The sequence below is a fragment of the Danio rerio genome, chromosome 4 (genome assembly GCF_049306965.1).
Source record: "Danio rerio strain Tuebingen ecotype United States chromosome 4, GRCz12tu, whole genome shotgun sequence".
Taxonomy (NCBI): Eukaryota; Metazoa; Chordata; class Actinopteri; order Cypriniformes; family Danionidae; genus Danio; species Danio rerio.
Window position 1 is genome coordinate 58,012,673 of NC_133179.1, and position 21,229 is coordinate 58,033,901.

At 43.0% G+C, this 21,229-nt stretch overlaps 14 non-coding genes across 14 annotated transcripts; all 14 read left to right on the forward strand.

The window, feature by feature from the left end:
• Positions 1-17: 17 nt before the first annotated feature.
• trnat-ugu (transfer RNA threonine (anticodon UGU)) lies at positions 18-98 on the forward strand. Its single transcript has one exon. It is a non-coding gene; the product is annotated as a tRNA-Thr (tRNA).
• Positions 99-277: 179 nt separating this feature from the next.
• On the forward strand, positions 278-351 carry trnat-agu (transfer RNA threonine (anticodon AGU)). The gene has a single exon. It is a non-coding gene; the product is annotated as a tRNA-Thr (tRNA).
• A 433-nt stretch (positions 352-784) lies between these two features.
• trnar-ucu (transfer RNA arginine (anticodon UCU)) lies at positions 785-873 on the forward strand. Its single transcript is given in 2 exon segments — positions 785-821; positions 838-873. It is a non-coding gene; the product is annotated as a tRNA-Arg (tRNA).
• A 745-nt stretch (positions 874-1,618) lies between these two features.
• On the forward strand, positions 1,619-1,692 carry trnat-ugu (transfer RNA threonine (anticodon UGU)). Its single transcript has one exon. It is a non-coding gene; the product is annotated as a tRNA-Thr (tRNA).
• A 186-nt stretch (positions 1,693-1,878) lies between these two features.
• trnat-agu (transfer RNA threonine (anticodon AGU)) lies at positions 1,879-1,952 on the forward strand. The gene has a single exon. It is a non-coding gene; the product is annotated as a tRNA-Thr (tRNA).
• A 1,266-nt stretch (positions 1,953-3,218) lies between these two features.
• On the forward strand, positions 3,219-3,292 carry trnat-ugu (transfer RNA threonine (anticodon UGU)). The gene has a single exon. It is a non-coding gene; the product is annotated as a tRNA-Thr (tRNA).
• Positions 3,293-3,478: 186 nt separating this feature from the next.
• Positions 3,479-3,552, forward strand: trnat-agu (transfer RNA threonine (anticodon AGU)). Its single transcript has one exon. It is a non-coding gene; the product is annotated as a tRNA-Thr (tRNA).
• Positions 3,553-4,821: 1,269 nt separating this feature from the next.
• On the forward strand, positions 4,822-4,902 carry trnat-ugu (transfer RNA threonine (anticodon UGU)). Its single transcript has one exon. It is a non-coding gene; the product is annotated as a tRNA-Thr (tRNA).
• A 179-nt stretch (positions 4,903-5,081) lies between these two features.
• trnat-agu (transfer RNA threonine (anticodon AGU)) lies at positions 5,082-5,155 on the forward strand. The gene has a single exon. It is a non-coding gene; the product is annotated as a tRNA-Thr (tRNA).
• Positions 5,156-5,589: 434 nt separating this feature from the next.
• On the forward strand, positions 5,590-5,678 carry trnar-ucu (transfer RNA arginine (anticodon UCU)). Its single transcript is given in 2 exon segments — positions 5,590-5,626; positions 5,643-5,678. It is a non-coding gene; the product is annotated as a tRNA-Arg (tRNA).
• A 745-nt stretch (positions 5,679-6,423) lies between these two features.
• On the forward strand, positions 6,424-6,497 carry trnat-ugu (transfer RNA threonine (anticodon UGU)). The gene has a single exon. It is a non-coding gene; the product is annotated as a tRNA-Thr (tRNA).
• A 186-nt stretch (positions 6,498-6,683) lies between these two features.
• On the forward strand, positions 6,684-6,757 carry trnat-agu (transfer RNA threonine (anticodon AGU)). The gene has a single exon. It is a non-coding gene; the product is annotated as a tRNA-Thr (tRNA).
• Positions 6,758-8,022: 1,265 nt separating this feature from the next.
• trnat-ugu (transfer RNA threonine (anticodon UGU)) lies at positions 8,023-8,096 on the forward strand. Its single transcript has one exon. It is a non-coding gene; the product is annotated as a tRNA-Thr (tRNA).
• Positions 8,097-8,282: 186 nt separating this feature from the next.
• Positions 8,283-8,356, forward strand: trnat-agu (transfer RNA threonine (anticodon AGU)). Its single transcript has one exon. It is a non-coding gene; the product is annotated as a tRNA-Thr (tRNA).
• Positions 8,357-21,229: the final 12,873 nt, after the last annotated feature.

Sequence of the window (21,229 nt, forward strand, 5' to 3'; positions counted from 1 at the left end):
TTACTACGAATATCTGTGGCGCTGTGGCTTAGCTGGTGAAAGCGCCTGTCTTGTAAACAGGAGATCCTGGGCTCAAAGCCCAGCAGCGTATTAGTCCAGGTGGTGCGTGTGCTTGTTTTATAGAGCTCACCGGAATGAATTATAAAATTGTATAGCTTTGAGGCGTAATGAATAGTGCGACAAATAGGGTTAAACAACCTCTTTGCTTGCCATTTTAAGACTTGCTGTCTTTTTTTGGTCTCTGTGTGCAAAAACGTCTTGCCTCCAATTCAGCGTTGGCGCTGTGGCTTAGTTGGTCAAAGCGCCTGTCTAGTAAACAGGAGATCCTGGATTCAAATCCCAGCAGTGCCTAATGTACAGGTTTTGTGTTTGCTTTTGTTAAGAGTAACGAGTGTTTACGCAGCGGGATGTTTAGCAGTCGTGTTTCTTAACAACACTCAAATCCTTAAGAACGCTGCTCGTTCAAGAGGGCTTTGGACGATGCCTTTATATAGCATAGTGTGGTAATGCCTAACCAATTGGACTTTAATATTTCAAGTCCAGACATTCCCACATGCAGCGCTGCCGTTGTTAGTTTTTTTTTTTTTTTTGGAATTAAACATTTAGCCTGTGTCAAGGTCGTTTGCCGCTGTGGCTTAGTTGGTCAAAGTGCCTGTCTAGTAAACAGGAGATCCTGGCTTTGAATTCCAGCAGTGCCTTGTCTGCAGTTGGCTGTTCTTTCATGGGCCAGAGAGTACTAAAAAGTGCTTTCTGTGCGACAGTTCTAGAGGAAGCAGAGCACTTAGGCTCTGTGGCGCAATGGATAGCGCATTGGACTTCTAGGCTGTGAGCTGAGCCATTCAAAGGTTGTGGGTTTGAGTCCCACCAGAGTCGCAAGCTCTGCTCTTTTTCTTCACTGACTTAAGGTGTGGTGCGTTTCTAACATTTTAGGCATCTGTCCATCCCGTTTTGCTTCTTTCTTTCATTGCGCAGTGCAGGCTCAGATACTAGGGGTACTCTACAATAAAGCCGATGACTTAATTGAGCTGTTTTAAATAAGGGAGATTAGAAAACGGTGTAGGGCCTAGTGGGCTTGAGGAATGACTCGTCGGCAACCTGTGGTTTTGGGGAAAAGTAACTGCCACCTATTGTTGAGATCACGCCTTTTGGATTTGTCGTACAAGAGCCTCTTTATGCATGTGCAAAGTAACTGAGTAGAAAGCACAGTAAATTTTGCTTCCCCCCCACTGTCTTAGATGAAACTGCGTTTGGAAGTATCGTATCCAGAGGTTTTTTCTTTTAGTGTTAAGACTAAGTTGGCCAGAGCACCTGTCTTGGGAACAGCAGGTGCTATGTTCAAATCCAAACTGCACCTTTCCCTCAGATTATGGGAGAGTGGCTTTCTGATCTGAAACTCTTTCAATGGCCGATAGCATATGTTTGTCCTGATTTCCATTTTCCGAGCTGACTCTGGGTTTGGATGACATGGTCAGGCTTGAGACATGATCATCCAGACTCTAAAAGACCGCGTCCGGCTTGTCAGCTTTTTCTGCATCCTGACATGCTGGTTTTTGTTGTGTATTATTTTTTCTTCTTGATTTTTGTTATCGGGCAAATGTCTCTTACTGCGAACTTCTGTGGCGCTGTGGCTTAGCTGGTCAAAACGCCTGTCTTGTAAACACGAGATCCTGGGCTCAAATCCCAGCAGCGCCTTAGTCCAGGTGGTGCGTGTGCTTGTTTTATAGAGCTCACCGGAATGAATTATAAAATTGTATAGCTTTGAGGCGTAATGAATAGTGCGACAAATAGAGTTAAACAACCTCTTTGCTTGCCATTTTAAGACTTGCTGTATTTTTTTGGTCTCTGTGTGCAAAAACGTCTTGCCTCCTATTCAGCGTTGGCGCTGTGGCTTAGTTGGTCAAAGCACCTGTCTAGTAAACAGGAGATCCTGGGTTCAAATCCCTGCAGTGCCTAATGTACAGGTTTTGTGTTTGCTTTTGTTAAGAGTAACGAGTGCTTACGCAGCGGGATGTTTAGCAGTCGGTTTCTTAACAACACTCAAATCCTTAAGAACGCTGCTCGTTCAAGAGGGCTTTGGACGATGCCTTTATATAGCATAGTGTGGTAATGCCTAACCAATTGGACTTTAATATTTCAAGTCCAGACATTCCCACATGCAGCGCTACCGTTGTTAGTTTTTTTTTTTTTTTGGAATTAAACATTTAGCCTGTGTCAAGGTCGTTTGGCGCTGTGGCTTAGTTGGTCAAAGTGCCTGTCTAGTAAACAGGAGATCCTGGCTTTGAATTCCAGCAGTGCCTTGTCTGCAGTTGGCTGTTCTTTTATGGGCCAGAGAGTACTAAAAAGTGCTTTCTGTCCAACAGTTCTAGAGGAAGCAGAGCACTTAGGCTCTGTGGCGCAATGGATAGCGCATTGGACTTCTAGGCTGTGAGCTGAGCCATTCAAAGGTTGTGGGTTTGAGTCCAACCTGATTCGCAAGCTTTGCTCTTTTTCTTCACTGACTTAAGGTGTGGTGCGTTTCTAACATTTTAGGCATCTGTCCATCCCGTTTTGCTTCTTTCTTTCATTGCGCAGTGCAGGCTCAGATACTAGGGGTACTCTACAATAAAGCCGATGACTTAATTGAGCTGTTTTAAATAAGGGAGATTAGAAAACGGTGTAGGGCCTAGTGGGCTTGAGGAATGACTCGTCGGCTACCTGTGGTTTTGGGGAAAAGTAACTGCCACCTATTGTTGAGATCACGCCTTTTGGATTTGTCGTACAAGAGCCTCTTTATGCATGTGCAAAGTAACTGAGTAGAAAGCACAGTAAATTTTGCTTCCCCCCCACTGTCTTAGATGAAACTGCGTTTGGAAGTATCGTATCGAGAGGTTTTTTCTTTTAGTGTTAAGACTAAGTTGGCCAGAGCACCTGTCTTGGGAACAGCAGGTGCTAGGTTCAAATCCAAACTGCACCTTTCCCTCAGATTATGGGAGAGTGGCCTTCTGATCTGAAACTCTTTCAATGGCCGATAGCATATGTTTGTCCTGATTTCCATTTTCCGAGCTGACTCTGGGTTTGGATGACATGGTCAGGCTTGAGACATGATCATCCAGACTCTAAAAGACCGCGTCCGGCTTGTCAGCATTTGCTGCATCCTGACATGCTGGTTTTTGTTGTGTATTATTTTTTCTTCTTCGATTTTTGTTATCGGGCAAATGTCTCTTACTACGAATTTCTGTGGCGCTGTGGCTTAGTTGGTGAAAGCGCCTGCCTTGTAAACAGGAGATCCTGGGCTCAAGTCCCAGCAGCGCCTTAGTCCAGGTGGTGCGTGTGCTTGTTTTATAGAGCTCACCGGAATGAATTATAAAATTGTATAGCTTTGAGGCGTAATGAATAGTGCGACAAATAGAGTTAAACAACCTCTTTGCTTGCCATTTTAAGACTTGCTGTCTTTTTTTGGTCTCTGTGTGCAAAAACGTCTTGCCTCCAATTCAGCGTTGGCGCTGTGGCTTAGTTGGTCAAAGCGCCTGTCTAGTAAACAGGAGATCCTGGATTCAAATCCCAGCAGTGCCTAATGTACAGGTTTTGTGTTTGCTTTTGTTAAGAGTAACGAGTGTTTACGCAGCGGGATGTTTAGCAGTCGTGTTTCTTAACAACACTCAAATCCTTAAGAACGCTGCTCGTTCAAGAGGGCTTTGGACGATGCCTTTATATAGCATAGTGTGGTAATGCCTAACCAATTGGACTTTAATATTTCAAGTCCAGACATTCCCACATGCAGCGCTGCCGTTGTTAGTTTTTTTTTTTTTTTTTGGAATTAAACATTTAGCCTGTGTCAAGGTCGTTTGCCGCTGTGGCTTAGTTGGTCAAAGTGCCTGTCTAGTAAACAGGAGATCCTGGCTTTGAATTCCAGCAGTGCCTTGTCTGCAGTTGGCTGTTCTTTCATGGGCCAGAGAGTACTAAAAAGTGCTTTCTGTGCGACAGTTCTAGAGGAAGCAGAGCACTTAGGCTCTGTGGCGCAATGGATAGCGCATTGGACTTCTAGGCTGTGAGCTGAGCCATTCAAAGGTTGTGGGTTTGAGTCCCACCTGATTCGCAAGCTTTGCTCTTTTTCTTCACTGACTTAAGGTGTGGTGCGTTTCTAACATTTTAGGCATCTGTCCATCCCGTTTTGCTTCTTTCTTTCATTGCGCAGTGCAGGCTCAGATACTAGGGGTACTCTACAATAAAGCCGATGACTTAATTGAGCTGTTTTAAATAAGGGAGATTAGAAAACGGTGTAGGGCCTAGTGGGCTTGAGGAATGACTCGTCGGCAACCTGTGGTTTTGGGGAAAAGTAACTGCCACCTATTGTTGAGATCACGCCTTTTGGATTTGTCGTACAAGAGCCTCTTTATGCATGTGCAAAGTAACTGAGTAGAAAGCACAGTAAATTTTGCTTCCCCCCCACTGTCTTAGATGAAACTGCGTTTGGAAGTATCGTATCCAGAGGTTTTTTCTTTTAGTGTTAAGACTAAGTTGGCCAGAGCACCTGTCTTGGGAACAGCAGGTGCTAGGTTCAAATCCAAACTGCACCTTTCCCTCAGATTATGGGAGAGTGGCTTTCTGATCTGAAACTCTTTCAATGGCCGATAGCATATGTTTGTCCTGATTTCCATTTTCCGAGCTGACTCTGGGTTTGGATGACATGGTCAGGCTTGAGACATGATCATCCAGACTCTAAAAGACCGCGTCCGGCTTGTCAGCATTTGCTGCATCCTGACATGCCGGTTTTTGTTGTGTATTATTTTTTCTTCTTCGATTTTTGTTATCGGGCAAATGTCTCTTACTACGAATATCTGTGGCGCTGTGGCTTAGCTGGTGAAAGCGCCTGTCTTGTAAACAGGAGATCCTGGGCTCAAAGCCCAGCAGCGTATTAGTCCAGGTGGTGCGTGTGCTTGTTTTATAGAGCTCACCGGAATGAATTATAAAATTGTATAGCTTTGAGGCGTAATGAATAGTGCGACAAATAGGGTTAAACAACCTCTTTGCTTGCCATTTTAAGACTTGCTGTCTTTTTTTGGTCTCTGTGTGCAAAAACGTCTTGCCTCCAATTCAGCGTTGGCGCTGTGGCTTAGTTGGTCAAAGCGCCTGTCTAGTAAACAGGAGATCCTGGATTCAAATCCCAGCAGTGCCTAATGTACAGGTTTTGTGTTTGCTTTTGTTAAGAGTAACGAGTGTTTACGCAGCGGGATGTTTAGCAGTCGTGTTTCTTAACAACACTCAAATCCTTAAGAACGCTGCTCGTTCAAGAGGGCTTTGGACGATGCCTTTATATAGCATAGTGTGGTAATGCCTAACCAATTGGACTTTAATATTTCAAGTCCAGACATTCCCACATGCAGCGCTGCCGTTGTTAGTTTTTTTTTTTTTTTTTGGAATTAAACATTTAGCCTGTGTCAAGGTCGTTTGCCGCTGTGGCTTAGTTGGTCAAAGTGCCTGTCTAGTAAACAGGAGATCCTGGCTTTGAATTCCAGCAGTGCCTTGTCTGCAGTTGGCTGTTCTTTCATGGGCCAGAGAGTACTAAAAAGTGCTTTCTGTGCGACAGTTCTAGAGGAAGCAGAGCACTTAGGCTCTGTGGCGCAATGGATAGCGCATTGGACTTCTAGGCTGTGAGGTGAGCCATTCAAAGGTTGTGGGTTCGAGTCCCACCAGAGTCGCAAGCTCTGCTCTTTTTCTTCACTGACTTAAGGTGTGGTGCGTTTCTAACATTTTAGGCATCTGTCCATCCCGTTTTGCTTCTTTCTTTCATTGCGCAGTGCAGGCTCAGATACTAGGGGTACTCTACAATAAAGCCGATGACTTAATTGAGCTGTTTTAAATAAGGGAGATTAGAAAACGGTGTAGGGCCTAGTGGGCTTGAGGAATGACTCGTCGGCAACCTGTGGTTTTGGGGAAAAGTAACTGCCACCTATTGTTGAGATCACGCCTTTTGGATTTGTCGTACAAGAGCCTCTTTATGCATGTGCAAAGTAACTGAGTAGAAAGCACAGTAAATTTTGCTTCCCCCCCACTGTCTTAGATGAAACTGCGTTTGGAAGTATCGTATCCAGAGGTTTTTTCTTTTAGTGTTAAGACTAAGTTGGCCAGAGCACCTGTCTTGGGAACAGCAGGTGCTATGTTCAAATCCAAACTGCACCTTTCCCTCAGATTATGGGAGAGTGGCTTTCTGATCTGAAACTCTTTCAATGGCCGATAGCATATGTTTGTCCTGATTTCCATTTTCCGAGCTGACTCTGGGTTTGGATGACATGGTCAGGCTTGAGACATGATCATCCAGACTCTAAAAGACCGCGTCCGGCTTGTCAGCTTTTTCTGCATCCTGACATGCTGGTTTTTGTTGTGTATTATTTTTTCTTCTTGATTTTTGTTATCGGGCAAATGTCTCTTACTGCGAATTTCTGTGGCGCTGTGGCTTAGCTGGTCAAAACGCCTGTCTTGTAAACACGAGATCCTGGGCTCAAATCCCAGCAGCGCCTTAGTCCAGGTGGTGCGTGTGCTTGTTTTATAGAGCTCACCGGAATGAATTATAAAATTGTATAGCTTTGAGGCGTAATGAATAGTGCGACAAATAGAGTTAAACAACCTCTTTGCTTGCCATTTTAAGACTTGCTGTATTTTTTTGGTCTCTGTGTGCAAAAACGTCTTGCCTCCTATTCAGTGTTGGCGCTGTGGCTTAGTTGGTCAAAGCACCTGTCTAGTAAACAGGAGATCCTGGGTTCAAATCCCTGCAGTGCCTAATGTACAGGTTTTGTGTTTGCTTTTGTTAAGAGTAACGAGTGCTTACGCAGCGGGATGTTTAGCAGTCGGTTTCTTAACAACACTCAAATCCTTAAGAACGCTGCTCGTTCAAGAGGGCTTTGGACGATGCCTTTATATAGCATAGTGTGGTAATGCCTAACCAATTGGACTTTAATATTTCAAGTCCAGACATTCCCACATGCAGCGCTACCGTTGTTAGTTTTTTTTTTTTTTGGAATTAAACATTTAGCCTGTGTCAAGGTCGTTTGGCGCTGTGGCTTAGTTGGTCAAAGTGCCTGTCTAGTAAACAGGAGATCCTGGCTTTGAATTCCAGCAGTGCCTTGTCTGCAGTTGGCTGTTCTTTTATGGGCCAGAGAGTACTAAAAAGTGCTTTCTGTCCAACAGTTCTAGAGGAAGCAGAGCACTTAGGCTCTGTGGCGCAATGGATAGCGCATTGGACTTCTAGGCTGTGAGCTGAGCCATTCAAAGGTTGTGGGTTTGAGTCCAACCTGATTCGCAAGCTTTGCTCTTTTTCTTCACTGACTTAAGGTGTGGTGCGTTTCTAACATTTTAGGCATCTGTCCATCCCGTTTTGCTTCTTTCTTTCATTGCGCAGTGCAGGCTCAGATACTAGGGGTACTCTACAATAAAGCCGATGACTTAATTGAGCTGTTTTAAATAAGGGAGATTAGAAAACGGTGTAGGGCCTAGTGGGCTTGAGGAATAACTCGTCGGCTACCTGTGGTTTTGGGGAAAAGTAACTGCCACCTATTGTTGAGATCACGCCTTTTGGATTTGTCGTACAAGAGCCTCTTTATGCATGTGCAAAGTAACTGAGTAGAAAGCACAGTAAATTTTGCTTCCCCCCCACTGTCTTAGATGAAACTGCGTTTGGAAGTATCGTATCGAGAGGTTTTTTCTTTTAGTGTTAAGACTAAGTTGGCCAGAGCACCTGTCTTGGGAACAGCAGGTGCTAGGTTCAAATCCAAACTGCACCTTTCCCTCAGATTATGGGAGAGTGGCCTTCTGATCTGAAACTCTTTCAATGGCCGATAGCATATGTTTGTCCTGATTTCCATTTTCCGAGCTGACTCTGGGTTTGGATGACATGGTCAGGCTTGAGACATGATCATCCAGACTCTAAAAGACCGCGTCCGGCTTGTCAGCATTAGCTGCATCCTGACATGCTGGTTTTTGTTGTGTATTATTTTTTCTTCTTCGATTTTTGTTATAGGGCAAATGTCTCTTACTTCGAATTTCTGTGGCGCTGTGGCTTAGTTGGTGAAAGCGCCTGCCTTGTAAACAGGAGATCCTGGGCTCAAGTCCCAGCAGCGCCTTAGTCCAGGTGGTGCGTGTGCTTGTTTTATAGAGCTCACCGGAATGAATTATAAAATTGTATAGCTTTGAGGCGTAATGAATAGTGCGACAAATAGAGTTAAACAACCTCTTTGCTTGCCATTTTAAGACTTGCTGTCTTTTTTTGGTCTCTGTGTGCAAAAACGTCTTGCCTCTAATTCAGCGTTGGCGCTGTGGCTTAGTTGGTCAAAGCGCCTGTCTAGTAAACAGGAGATCCTGGATTCAAATCCCAGCAGTGCCTAATGTACAGGTTTTGTGTTTGCTTTTGTTAAGAGTAACGAGTGTTTACGCAGCGGGATGTTTAGCAGTCGTGTTTCTTAACAACACTCAAATCCTTAAGAACGCTGCTCGTTCAAGAGGGCTTTGGACGATGCCTTTATATAGCATAGTGTGGTAATGCCTAACCAATTGGACTTTAATATTTCAAGTCCAGACATTCCCACATGCAGCGCTGCCGTTGTTAGTTTTTTTTTTTTTTTTTGGAATTAAACATTTAGCCTGTGTCAAGGTCGTTTGCCGCTGTGGCTTAGTTGGTCAAAGTGCCTGTCTAGTAAACAGGAGATCCTGGCTTTGAATTCCAGCAGTGCCTTGTCTGCAGTTGGCTGTTCTTTCATGGGCCAGAGAGTACTAAAAAGTGCTTTCTGTGCGACAGTTCTAGAGGAAGCAGAGCACTTAGGCTCTGTGGCGCAATGGATAGCGCATTGGACTTCTAGGCTGTGAGCTGAGCCATTCAAAGGTTGTGGGTTTGAGTCCCACCTGATTCGCAAGCTTTGCTCTTTTTCTTCACTGACTTAAGGTGTGGTGCGTTTCTAACATTTTAGGCATCTGTCCATCCCGTTTTGCTTCTTTCTTTCATTGCGCAGTGCAGGCTCAGATACTAGGGGTACTCTACAATAAAGCCGATGACTTAATTGAGCTGTTTTAAATAAGGGAGATTAGAAAACGGTGTAGGGCCTAGTGGGCTTGAGGAATGACTCGTCGGCAACCTGTGGTTTTGGGGAAAAGTAACTGCCACCTATTGTTGAGATCACGCCTTTTGGATTTGTCGTACAAGAGCCTCTTTATGCATGTGCAAAGTAACTGAGTAGAAAGCACAGTAAATTTTGCTTCCCCCCCACTGTCTTAGATGAAACTGCGTTTGGAAGTATCGTATCCAGAGGTTTTTTCTTTTAGTGTTAAGACTACGTTGGCCAGAGCACCTGTCTTGGGAACAGCAGGTGCTAGGTTCAAATCCAAACTGCACCTTTCCCTCAGATTATGGGAGAGTGGCTTTCTTTTTTTTTTTTTTTTTAACACTTTTATTGTTTCAGAAAGGTGTGATACATTCTTACTGTATTTGTAACCAAATACCAATCAAAGAACTCCCGCCCCATCCCGACGTTCAAAATAAAAATTAAAAATTAAAAAAAGAAAGGAATAGAATAAAAAAATGCATTCTCATGGGAGGAAAGTAATACACAAACAAATAAATAAAAATAAAGATTAACTAAAATAAACTTAAAGATAAAAATAAAAAGGGCAATTTTGTTAAAAATTAAAAATATATAAAAAATAAATACCATTAAAAAATTGACATTTCAACATATACATTCCAGTGAAAGTATATTAAAGTTAGTCATTACAAACACAGTGTATTTTAACAGTCACATTGTTTGGGATTACTAAACAGTCAGTGCACTGTTATTTAAAAAATAAAGGAAGAAGTCCCAAATCTTGTAGAATATGTGCATTTTTTGTTTGATTGAATAAGTCAACCTTTCCATTGCTATACAGGAAGACATTTCCTAAATCCAGAGTGACAAAGATGGAGCATGAGTACTTTTCCAGTGAATGGCAATCAGGCGCTTCGCATGTAATAGACACAGATTTATAAACTTCTGTTCATATGACTTCAGCGATAAGGCAGGTGGGAAAAGACCAAGGATACAGATTTTAGGGCAAACAGGGATTTCTTTACCAATAGTTTTAGAGATTACACCAATTATTTCTTTCCAAAAGAATTGCAAGTGCTCACATTGCCAAACACAATGGAACAGTGTGCCCTTGTAAGTCAAACATTTTCCACAAATGTCCAGAATATTTCTATTAAATTTATTTAACATTTCTGGTGTTATATATGTTCTCATTACCCAATTATATTGGATTAATTTAAAACGGGTATTGATTGATAATGTTTGCGCTTGAAGACAACTTTCTTCCCATTCATTTTCTGTAATATCTTTTAAAAGTTTTGAAAGTCTTCAATCCAAGCCAGTCTTTTATGATTTGTAGATTCTTTGGAAGCATTAACAAATTTGCTATATAGTGTAGAAATTTTGTATTTGGCACTGGGATCTTTAACTGCAATTTCTTCTAAACTACTTAGGGTCGGACACTGATATGAATGATTTTTAGATCTTATAAAATTACGGATCTGAAGATACTTAAAAAAATGAGACTGAGGAATTTTATATCTTTCCTTAAAGGTTTCAAAGGACATCAATATATTATCTTCATAAAGATCTGATATCTTTTGCAAGCCTTTCTGGAACCACAGCTTAAAACCCTTGTCTGATTTCCCTGGTACGAATAATGCATTACCCCAAATGGGAGAGAATTTAGAAAGTACCGGGGTTTCTCCCAGCTCAACCTGTGACTCATGCCATGATAAAATAGTGGCTCTCACAAATGGGTTAGATGTATTTTGTTTGAGTTTCTTTAAAGAATCAGAGTATAAATATGTGTCAAGACTCAAATTGCCTGTACATTTTTTTTCAATCTGTATCCATGGAATGCTAGGTGAGCCAGCAAACCAATAACATGCAGATCTTAGCTGAGCTGCCTTAAAATACCAAAAAAGATTAGGGAGTCGCAGCCCGCCTCGTTCATAAGGAAGATACAGGAGTGATAAGCGAAGCCTTGAGCGTCTATTATTCCAAATAAATTTAATAAATGCATATTTGAGAAAAAGGAAGGAGGAGGGGTCAGGGGGATTGACTGAAACAAATATAGAAATTTAGGGAGAATATTCATTTTAATGGTATTCACCCTTCCAATAGTAGTGAGAGGAAGAGACATCCATCTGTTCAAACTTTCGTTTACCTGAGTTATCAGAGGAGTATAATTGGCTGAGATAAGATTTTTTACCTGTGGAGTAACTTTGATTCCCAAATATCTAAATCCGTCTACAGAAGTTTCATAAGGGTGTTGTATTACTGGATTTTGTCTCTCCTGTTCATTAAGAAAAAGGATAGATGACTTTGAATAGTTAACTTTATAACCTGAAAATTTTCCAAATTTATTAATCAATTTGTTAAGATTTGGTATTGAATCTTTAAGTTTTGTTAAAAATAAAACAATATCGTCTGCGTATAGAGATATCCGATGCTCTACACCTGCAATTTCAATTCCCTTTATAGATGGGTGAGTTCTAATTGCTATTGCCAAAGGTTCCAAAGTCATTACAAATAATAAAGGAGAAAGTGGACAGCCTTGACGTGTGCCACGATATAGATTAAATGGTTTGGAGATTAAGTTATTGGTAATTACTTCTGCAGTTGGACTTTGATACAAGGTCTTCACCCACTGGCAAAAATTCTGTCCACATCCAAAACGGCTGAGTATGTCAAATAAATAGGACCATTCGACTCTGTCAAATGCTTTTTCTGCATCTAACGATAAAATACCTGTATCTTTAGAGCCATCCATCTCATGAACGATATTTAGTACTCGCCTGATGTTATGAAAGGCCTGTCTGTTTCAAACAAAGCCATTTTGGTCCATTCCTATTAGGGACGGTAGATGAGCTTCCAATCGAAGGGCTAAAATCTTGGCATCGAAGTTCATTAACGAAATTGGCCTATATGATTCACATCTGTCTAAGGGTTTATGGGGTTTAGGAATGAGTGTTACTAATGCAGCTCTTAGAGAAGGAGGAAGACAGCCCTCCAACATCGACTCTTCATACATTTCTAACAAAGGAACTGCTAATTTATCTTTAAAGGCTTTATATATATCAATTGGTATCCCGTCTAGTCCAGCTGTTTTACCACTTTTCATATTCACAATACCATTTAAAATTTCTTTACTAGTTAGAGGTTCCTCCAGTTCTTTTTTTGGTTTCAATGCTTATAGAAGGAATCAAAAGATCATCTAAAAATAAAGTTTGGTCCATGCTGCATTCTGATGATTCTGTACTGTATAGCGTTTGGAAGAATTTGGAAAAAAGTTTCATTAATCTCATCTGGGTCTGAAGTCAGATTACCAGCTGTTGTATAAATATTATGTATAGCTTTACTTGATTGTAATTGTTTTATCTGCCAAGACAAAAGTCTACTTGCCTTTTCTCCATACTCATAAAATGTTTGTTTAAGACAGATTAAACTGGCTTCAGCTTTTGTTGCAGATATTTCATTATATTTTGCTCTTAGAATAAGCAGTTCCTGTTTAAGTATGTTGGAATTTGACAAATCTGAATATATTTCTTCTTCTAATTTCTGAATTCTTTCTTCTAAATTTTGTAATTCCATTTTCCTTTTTCTATTGACAGAGCATGTGTAGCTCATCATTTGGCCCCTTATATAAGCCTTAAAGGCTTCCCATCTTATAGATACAGATGTTTTTTTCAGATTAGTTTTAAAAAATAAATCAATTTGAGTACCAATGAACTCCATAAATTTTGGATCATGAAGCCATCTTGGATGAAATCTCCATCTACAAGGCCCTTTTATAATTTTGTCACGAATAAATGAATGTTCAGAGGGATCCAAGTGCGAGTTAAACAAAATAATATTTATTGACAAAGTCAAACAAAAATCAAGTAATGAAGGGTGCTAGTGCTAGGAGAGATCGGGCAGGAATCAGACGGGAAACAGGGTCCAGAAATTAGTCCTCAGATCCTAAGCACACAGACAGAACAGCACACCATAAGCACACATAACGAACTGACAAAGACATACAGAAAACGTGGCCCATATATAGACCCGAATATGAGCCTCAGCTGGCGAGCTCATCAAGCCAGCTGAGTGCCGTCATCACACGTGATCAAAACAAATACACGAGGAGAACAAAAACAAACCAACGTGATCAAACAGACACTCCGGAAAAGCGCACAAACCTGCAACCGTGACATTACCCCTCTCTCAAGAGCACCTCCTGGTGCTCCCAGAAGCACTTACCTGGCGATTGTAATCATCGATAAGAGAGTGATCCAATATGTCCTTTGCAGGCACCCAAGTTCTCTCCTCCGCACCGTAACCTTCCCAGTCCACCAAGTACTGAAATCCTCGCCCCCTCCGTCTCGAGTCCAGTACGAGACGCGGCGGGGGAGGGGGGGGGGTACCGGAGTGGGCGGGTTAATCGCCGTATGAAAAAGGGCTTTAATTTAGAAACGTGAAACACGGGATGTATTCTCCTGTACGCTGGAGGAAGTTTAAGGCGGACTGCCACCGGACTAATCATCTTGATGACAGTGAATGGGCCAATAAATTTAGGTGCAAGTTTATTACATACGGAACGCAAGGGAATATTCTTAGTTGAAAGCCACACTTTTTGACCAACGACGTAAACGGGAGGCTTCGACCGGTGGCGATCGGCTTTAGCCTTGGTGCGCGCACCCACTTGGAGGAGGGTCTGTCTGGCCCTGTTCCAAGTGCGTCGACACCCCTGGATAAAGGCGTGGGCGGAGGGAACCGCGACTTCGGATTCCAGACTGGGAAAAGCTGGTGGCTGGTAACCTAAGCTACACTGAAACGGAGAAAGGCCCGTAGCCGATACTGGTAATGAATTGTGTGCGTACTCCACCCATGGGAGCTGCTGACTCCAAGAGGAGGGATTCTGGGAAACCAAACAACGTAACATGCGCTCGAGATCTTGATTGGCTCTTTCGGTTTGTCCGTTACTCTGAGGATGAAAACCAGAAGAAAGACTTACAGTCGCTCCCAATAAATGACAGAATTCTCTCCAGAATTTAGAGACAAATTGAGGCCCACTGTCAGAAACCACATCCGTCGGGAGGCCATGAATGCGAAAGACGTGATTAATGACAGCATCCGCTGTCTCTCTGGCTGAGGGTAATTTGGGCAGAGGAATAAAATGAGTAGCCTTCAAGAACCGGTCCACAATGGTCAAAACAGCCGTATTGCCACCAGATGGCGGGAGACCGGTAAAGAAATCTAGCGAAATGTGCGACCAGGGTCTCGAAGGCACTGACAGCGGCTGAAGGAGTCCAGCAGGGGGGCGATTAAAAGTCTTAGAAACAGCACAAATAGAACAGGCCAAAACAAACTCGTGTATGTCCCGTGCCATAGCTGGCCACCAGAATCGCTGTTTAACTAAGAATAATGTACGACTCACCCCTGGATGACAAGCCACTTTGGAGGAATGTCCCCATCGAATGACGTCAGACCGAATCCCCTCCGGCACAAACAATCGACTAGGTGGGCATCCGACCGGGGGCGTTACCCCGTCCAGGGCTGTGAGAACCCTGGTCTCGATCTCCCATGTCACTGCAGAAATACAAATCCTCTGGGGAACGATGGGCTCAAGAGACGTATTGCGCTCGGAAGAATCAAAAAGACGGGATAACGCGTCGGGCTTGATGTTTTTGGAACCCGGCCGATAAGAGATGGTAAAGTCGAAACGTCCGAAAAATAATGCCCACCGAGCCTGCCTGGAAATGAGTCGTTTGGCGGACCTGATGTATTCGAGGTTCTTATGATTGGTCCAAACGATAAAGGGAACCCCCGAACCCTCCAACCAATGACGCCACTCCTCCAAAGCAAGTTTGACAGCCAACAACTCCCTATTACCAATGTCGTAGTTTCGTTCTGCGGGAGATAATCGGTGAGAGAAAAATGCGCACGGATGAATTCTGTCATCCGAGGCGGCGCGCTGGGACAGGATAGCGCCCACCCCCACCTCTGACGCGTCAACCTCCACCACAAACTGCTGGGAGGGATCAGGTGTCACTTAAATGGGAGCTGAAACAAAGCGGCTCTTTAGATTGGAGAATGCAGCCTGCGCTGCGCTCGACCACCTGAAGGGAGTTTTGGAGGAGGTCAAGGACGTCAGAGGGGCGGCGAGCTGGCTGAAATTGCGAATAAAATGCCGGTAAAAATTGGCGAAGCCCAGAAATCTCAACAGGGCCTTACGAGACTCCGGAATTGGCCAATTTACCACAGCCTGAACCTTCTCTGGATCCATGCGCACCCCCTCGACTGACACAATGTGTCCTAGAAAGGGAACAGACTGTGCATGGAACACGCATTTCTCCGCCTTGACAAAAAGCCCATTCTCTAGCAGCCGCTGAAGCACTCGCCTGACGTGCTGCACATGTCCCTGGAGAGAACGAGAAAAAATCAGAATGTCATCCAGGTAGACATAAATAAACTGATCTATCATGTCTCGCAACACGTCATTTACGAGTGCTTGGAAAATTGCAGGAGCGCTAGAAAGCCCAAAAGGAAGAACACAATATTCAAATTGCCCCCTGGGGGTCAAAAACACAGTTTTCCACTCATGACCCTGCTTCATGCGAACCAAATGATATGCGTTACGAAGATCTAATTTCGTGAAAAACAAAGCCCCCTGCAGACGCTCGAACGCTGAAGACATCAGCGGCAAAGGATACGTATTCTTCACCGTGATGCTGTTCAGCCCTCGATAGTCAATGCAGGGTCTAAGAGACCCATCCTTCTTTTTCACGAAAAAGAACCCTGCCCCCGCCGGTGAAGAAGAGGGCCGTATGATCTTGGCCGCTAGAGAATCAGAAATATATTTCTCCATGGCCTCCCTCTCAGGAATAGAAAGAGAGTATAACTTGCCTTTGGGCGGAGACGTACCTGGCAATAAATCTATTGCACAGTCATAGGGACGGTGAGGAGGCAGAGAAGCAGCTCGAGACTTACTGAACACTCTCTTCAGGTCGAGGTACTCACTGGGCACGTTTGACAGGTCCATGCGCTCCTCCTGAAACACAGAACAAGAAACAGCAGAACGAGCAGACAAAAGACAAGACTGATGACAGTTCTCACTCCACGAAAATATAGTATTAAGACCCCAGTTAATATGAGGCTTATGGAGAATCAACCAAGGATGACCTAAAACTACCGGTGTGTTGGAACAGTCTGTTAAAAAAAAAGAAATGTTTTCAACATGATTTCCAGACGTGATCAGTTTTATGGGTTTAGTGGAGTGAGTGATTGTGGGAAGGGAAAGTCCGCTGAGTGCGCATACAATGGGTTGTGCAATGGGTTGTGCCAGAGCTATAACCGGAAGTTTAAAACTGAAAGCAAAACTGGAGTCTATGAAATTTCCCTCCGCCCCGGAATCGACAAGGGCGTGGGTGTTCTGACTTCCGGAACCCCATGTTATGGTGACAGGTAGTAATGTGGCCGCCGCAGAGGATTTGTCCAAACTGATTTCACCCATCAGTAACCTCTTACCTACTGATGGGTGTTGTCTTTTACGGGACAGGAAGCCACCGGATGCCCCGCCCCCCCCACAGTAAAGGCAGAGTCCCTCAGTTCTCCGACGGCGCTTCTCCTGCACGGACAGGCGGGATCTGCCCACCTGCATGGGCTCCCGGTCAGCGCTACTCATCTCCGGCGCCACCGCCGAGACCGGAAGCTCAGGAACAGGATCCGGAAATCTGCCATGCCTCAAGCGACTCTCACTCTCTCGAAATCTGTGATGCACTCGCTGGATCCATGGTGAAGGTCAGTTCGTTCTGTCACGAATAAATGAATGTTCAGAGGGATCCAAGTGCGAGTTAAACAAAATAATATTTATTGACAAAGTCAAACAAAAATCAAGTAATGAATGGTGCTAGTGCTAGGAGAGATCGGGCAGGAATCAGACGGGAAACAGGGTCCAGAAATTAGTCCTCAGATCCTAAGCACACAGACAGAACAGCACACCATAAGCACACATAACGAACTGACAAAGACACACAGAAAACGTGGCCCATATATAGACCCGAATATGAGCCTCAGCTGGCGAGCTCATCAAGCCAGCTGAGTGCCTTCATCACACGTGATCAAAACAAATACACGAGGAGAACAAAAACAAACCAATGTGATCAAACAGACACTCCGGAAAAGCGCACAAACCTGCAACCGTGACAAATTTTTGAAACATTTTATACAAGTTTTTTTGGACCATGGTCTGAAATTACGATAGACTCATAGGAGCAGTCAACAATTTGATGGAATAAATTATTGGAGATTAAAAAATAGTCTATTCGTGAATATGATTTTAATGATGAACTACAACATGAATATTCAGTTTTGTTTGGATATTTTCTCCTCCATGGATCACATAAATCAAGTTCCTCTATAAAACTATTAAGTTTTTTCCTACTTTGTGTGTGAGCCATCTCTTTACTATTGTATCGATCTAAATGTGGGTTTAATGTCACATTAAAATCTCCTCCTATAATTAAATAGCCAGGTTGAGAGGCCAAGATTAAGAACAAGTTCTCAAAAAATTCTGGACTGTCAGAGTTGGGTCCATACACATTTACAAGGGTAATATTATTATCTATAAGAAAGCCTTGAACAATTAAATATCTGCCGAATTTATCTGCAATCACTTTTGACACTTTAAAGGGAATGGCTTTGTGTATCAGAATTAATACACCCCTTGAGTTAGATGCATATGAAGCAGAGATTACTTCACCTGGCCATCTTCTACGTACTTTTAGTAATTCATTAGACAAAAGATGGGTTTCTTGTAGAAATACAATAGATGTTTTAAATGTTTTAAGTCTAGTCATGACTTGTTTTAACTTTGAAAGTTTACCCAACCCCCTAACATTCCAGGATATAAATGTTAACTGAGATTCACTTGACATACTTTTTTATTATTCAATATTACATGTCCATATGTCCATAATCATAATGCAAAAAATTAATAAAATAAATAAATACAAAAAAAAGAGAAAAAAAATTGCCCATTAAAGAAAAAGAAAAAAGAAAAGGAAAAAAAAACAGGGGAAAAAAGGGAAAAGAAAAACCTTAACAAACCCGTGTTTACCCCATTTGATCAGAACCAGTCGATATCTATCTCTTTCCCATCAAATTGCAAAGATTCTTCAACAGGCCTGGATGGTCGTATTACTAGGAACACATCCTTGGCTAGCAATAAAAGAGTCATTGGACATTGCCCTACCCACAGACAACCTAATGAAATAGAACATCAAGAACAATCAAACATTTTCTTCAAACAATCATTGAACTGACTTGCATTTAAATATAGGCCTATTTGTTTTTAACCGGCCATTATACAGTAGGTGAATAATTGTCACGTTACGTGTTCGCGGTTAATTACCTTGATTTATGATAATAGCTTTGAAAAATAAAACAGTTGAACATTCAGCCAACTATTTGAAATTTGTCTTTACTCTCCTGATGTTTCTCCGAATTCTTCAATACACTTCTGTACATCCTCTGGCGTCTCACAGATCCTCCACTGGCCTTTACGCATGAAGCTCAGTTTGGCAGAATACATAAATCTGTAAGGAATGTTCAGTACCTGGAGTCGTTTCTTCACATCATCGAATTGCTTTCGTTGTTTCCTCACCGCTACAGAGAAGTCCGGGAAAAACATCACCTTGTGCTCCTGAAATTTCACAATTCCCATCTCTCTGGCTGCCTGTATCACTCTCTGTCGGTCACGAAAGTTGAGGAATTTCATGATCAGTATTCGCGGGTATTGCTGAGGCTTTGCCTGGAGCCTGCCGATTCTGTGCGCTCTTTCAATAATCACTGGAGTAGGGAAAGTAGATGCTCCAAACACATCAGTAAGCCACTTTTCTAGAAAGTTTGCCGTGTCCGTCCCTTCTGCTTTTTCAGGTAGGTTGACTAGCCGGAGATTGCAACGGCCACTACGGTTTTCTAAGTCATCCAGGTCCGCGCTGAGTGTTACAACTCGGCTTTCCAGAGTTTTCACAGTTTTTTGTAGCTTATCCACATTATCCTCGGTATCACTAATTCGATGTTCAGCCTCTGCTAATCTGCCGCCAAATTCGAAGATTTCATTTTTAATTCCTTGAATAGCATTCAGAACGCCTTCAAATTGAGATGTGAAAAAGTGTTTCATGTCTGTGAGAGCCTTCATCACATCGTTTTCCTCGTTCGTTGTAGCTTCACTTGTTAGCTTGGCGCTACCGTTAGCTTCGTCACCGTCAGGACTTTCCTCTGGATTCTTCCTTGTATTTCTTCGATTTGCCATGGCGAAGCAATTTTTTTTTTGTTACCGGGGTTGAACTTGGAGGCTATTTCGTCAATTTAATATCTAAAAGTTTCTTAAAGTTTAAATTCTGGCTGTCTGTGGTAAGACCGTTGAGTTGCACGTCTGTCTAGCTCGTCGCCATGTTGGAACCCCCCCGAGAGTGGCTTTCTGATCTGAAACTCTTTCAATGGCCGATAGCATATGTTTGTCCTGATTTCCATTTTCCGAGTTGACTCTGGGTTTGGATGTAATGAAACTGGAGGTACCAAAAAACACTCAACACATGGTTTAGGATAGATTAAATAAAAATAAATTCATGCACTTTTTGCTTTGATCTTGAACAGAGGCCAGGTTACCGGTCAGGTTTGAGACATGATCATCCAGACTCTAAAAGACCGCGTCCGTAGGATAGATTAAATAAAAATAAATTCATACAAACTTGACGAATATTTTATGATTTAGGCAGAGCGACAGGTATTAAGTGTTACAATATTAATACACAGATGATCCCAAAGTAAATCCCAGGTAAATCCTGATTGGATGCCTGCATTACTCATCAATGGGTAAATAAAAGTTGTTGTGCTAGCTACCTCAAGGACGCTGTGGCTACTCAGGAGTCCTTATGTCAAGACCATCATGCCATTTCATTGACTCTTTAACTTTAAGGTATTGTTTTGCATTACTTATATCATGTAGGTAAAGTGTTGTTGTGATTATATCCTAAGTTCTTTATCTTCATTATTATCCCTAGACATTTGTTGGTTGCTTTTATTAATTGTTCTATGAGTTATATTCTATAATAAATAATTTGCATTCAGGCTATTTTGTTGGCTCATCTCTCTTGTATGTTGCGACTCAAACAAGCAGCATATACTTGATATACTGAAGTAAACAAGTAACTTTAGAAAGAAAGTTAAAAATTTGATTTGGTATGCGAAATGTATTTTTTGCTGTATGGAACAGAACAAACACTCATTTGGGGGATGGTTGGTCTCTAGAACGACAAAGTCAGTTTGGGGGGGGGTCTTTCTCTCGAACTAAGGGCCAGTAAAAATACATTCGGTCTTTGGAACAATCGCTGGCAAACGCTTGGATGCACTTACCGGGGGGTGTTGATTAAACCCAGGCCCAAACCCACCAAGCCATGACCGAAGAGAGACCACCTTTCCTGGCTTACCTGTCGGGACGTCCTGCACCTGGAGGTGCGTGCCCGAAGCCAATTGTCTCTGACCTGCCGTCGTGGTTTCGGCGAAGAAAAAGGGACTTTGTTTATTTTTGGCTTTTGCGGTTGAAAAAGCTCTGGCAAGGCTGGTGTGCGCTATGACCCTGGTGCAGGCGGGGAACCAGGGTCCAGAGGCATCAAACACTGCCCCAGGTAGGAGTGCCCGAGCCAGGGCAAGGCAGGTGCGCGCTATGACCCTGGTGCAGGTGGGGATCCAGGGTCCAGAGGCATCAAACGCTGCCTCAGGTAGGAGTGCTCAAGCCGGGGCAAGGCAGGTGTGCGCTATGACCCTGGTGCAGGCAGGTATCCAGGGTCCAGAGGCATCAAACGCTGCCCCAGGTAAAAGTGCCCAAGCCTGGGCAAGGCAGGTGCGCGCTATGTAGGGTTGGATACCAAAACTCGGTGCCATAGTACCTTTGGAACCGGTATGCACTGGATCAAATCAGCATATGAATTTCTGTGCATAACTTCGGTGCTGCAACAAGAACGTAAAGCAGGTCGCGCACCGGAAGCGCCACTCGGCAACGCACAGCACCATGCATTTTATAATCAACAATCAACACAAATCAACGGCTCAAAAACACATGCAATATAGCCCATAGTCAGCGCAAACTTCTCATCTGGGTCTCTAATCCTTACCAGCACATGTAAGCTTTGTTAGAGTCATTTTGTCATTCCCAG